Source organism: Thunnus thynnus, chromosome 3 (assembly GCF_963924715.1).
Source record: "Thunnus thynnus chromosome 3, fThuThy2.1, whole genome shotgun sequence".
NCBI lineage: Eukaryota > Metazoa > Chordata > Actinopteri > Scombriformes > Scombridae > Thunnus > Thunnus thynnus.
The window spans coordinates 3228901-3229473 of record NC_089519.1 but is presented as its reverse complement, the minus strand read 5'-3'; positions in this window follow the sequence as shown (position 1 = coordinate 3229473).

Genomic DNA, 573 nt, shown 5'->3' with positions numbered 1-573 from the left:
GGTTTTCAGTCAGTTATCAGTCTTGTATCTTAATTTAAAAAGATAATTTTGGACATTATTACATGTTAATTTAAGTCAGTGTAAGCTACAAAACAAGGTCATAAACTTAGCATAACTGTGGATCTGAGCCGCTGTGTGAAACAGTTTTGTCTAAATGGAGGTTGTGGGGTAAAATGTGCCAGTGATGTTGGGGAAAGTTGTGTCAATGGTTCAATTTACCCCCAAAATGATTTTCTGATATTCTAGCGACTAGAGACACTGCTCCATGTTACAAGTGCTACAGTGTTGATGAATAAATACCTAATTGTTGACTAATGTTAAATTTAAGCCACAAACAAACATGCTGTACATACAGACAGGTGACAAATGAAAGGAAAAGCCAACATAAAGTGTTTTAGTAAGGTGTTGGACCACCACAAGCTGCCAGAACAGCTTCAATACAATTTGGCATTGATTCTAAAAGTCTCTGAACTCTTCTGGAGGGATGAACACTGTTCTTCAAAAAGATATTTATTCATTTGGTGTTTTGATGATGGTGTTGGAGAGCGCTGTCTAACACCTCAGTCCAAAATC